This window comes from Antrostomus carolinensis, unplaced genomic scaffold, assembly GCF_000700745.2.
Source record: "Antrostomus carolinensis isolate BGI_N321 unplaced genomic scaffold, ASM70074v2 scaffold21001, whole genome shotgun sequence".
Lineage (NCBI taxonomy): Eukaryota > Metazoa > Chordata > Aves > Caprimulgiformes > Caprimulgidae > Antrostomus > Antrostomus carolinensis.
Window position 1 is genome coordinate 2,377 of NW_010293846.1, and position 892 is coordinate 3,268.

Below are 892 nucleotides of genomic sequence, written 5' to 3' on the forward strand. Positions count from 1 at the left end.
CCACCAAGATGTAGAAGGAAGCTCAGGGCTACCACAGCGTCTTTAATTCGCGTTACGACGGCGATTACATCAAATCTCTACAAAGACTTTAAAAACCCGGCGCTCAAACTACATTTGTGTTATTGAGACAAATCAACAACCATCAAGAGCAGCAGATGTTTGTGGTCTCCACAGCCCAGAGGTGGGAAGAAGAAGTGGGAAGTCATTCCTGGAACGTGGAATGACATCAAGATCCATGAGGAGAGCCCTCAAGCCAGCCCCCCACCTGGATTTATGTGTGGAATGAAGACGTGGGCGCACGGCTCATCCTATTTACCTCAAAATTTAGGTGCTACCTCTGGGATTGAAGGTTAAATAAACCCCCTGATGGATGGAAAAGCTCCAGAGGACGTGACAGGACCAGACAAAGGTGAGAGTAAAGTCTGGGGTTTCATTTTTATTTATCAAATGATTTTATTTATCTACATTCAAGCTCTCGGCGGCGATTCTTTTCCTGCCCCAGTTGAATTTTGAGGCGGTCGTTGCGTTGGGCTCAGCCTGTGAGATGACATCACTCTACCTTGCCATGTTCAAAATACTTCAACTTCTTTTTTCAAGGAATAAAAGCCACTAAAATCTAATTAAAAACCACTAAAACCTAATTAAAAACCCACCCCAGGCTCCACAACGGGGTGTGGACTGAGGGAATAAGAGCTACGCCTCGAAAGAAAAAGGGGGAAGATGGGGTAGCGCTGCCTCCAACAGGGAGGAGATGAGAATTTAGGTTAAAAAAAGAGCATTTCGTGCCTTTTGTTGCCAAGGAGGAGAGAATTTAGGTAAAAAGGAGATAATTTCATGCCACAGTTCCATGGGAAACTCCTGGGAAGGTGAATCCCAGCTCAGCTGGTGTTGG

At 45.5% G+C, this 892-nt stretch overlaps 1 protein-coding gene across 1 annotated transcript in view; it reads right to left on the reverse strand.

Moving 5' to 3' along the window:
* The window catches only part of ILF3 (interleukin enhancer binding factor 3), a gene marked incomplete at its 5' end in the record, with an annotated part of 15,469 nt that overhangs the window by 2,367 nt on the left and 12,210 nt on the right, over positions 1–892 (reverse strand). The window lies entirely within an intron of this gene.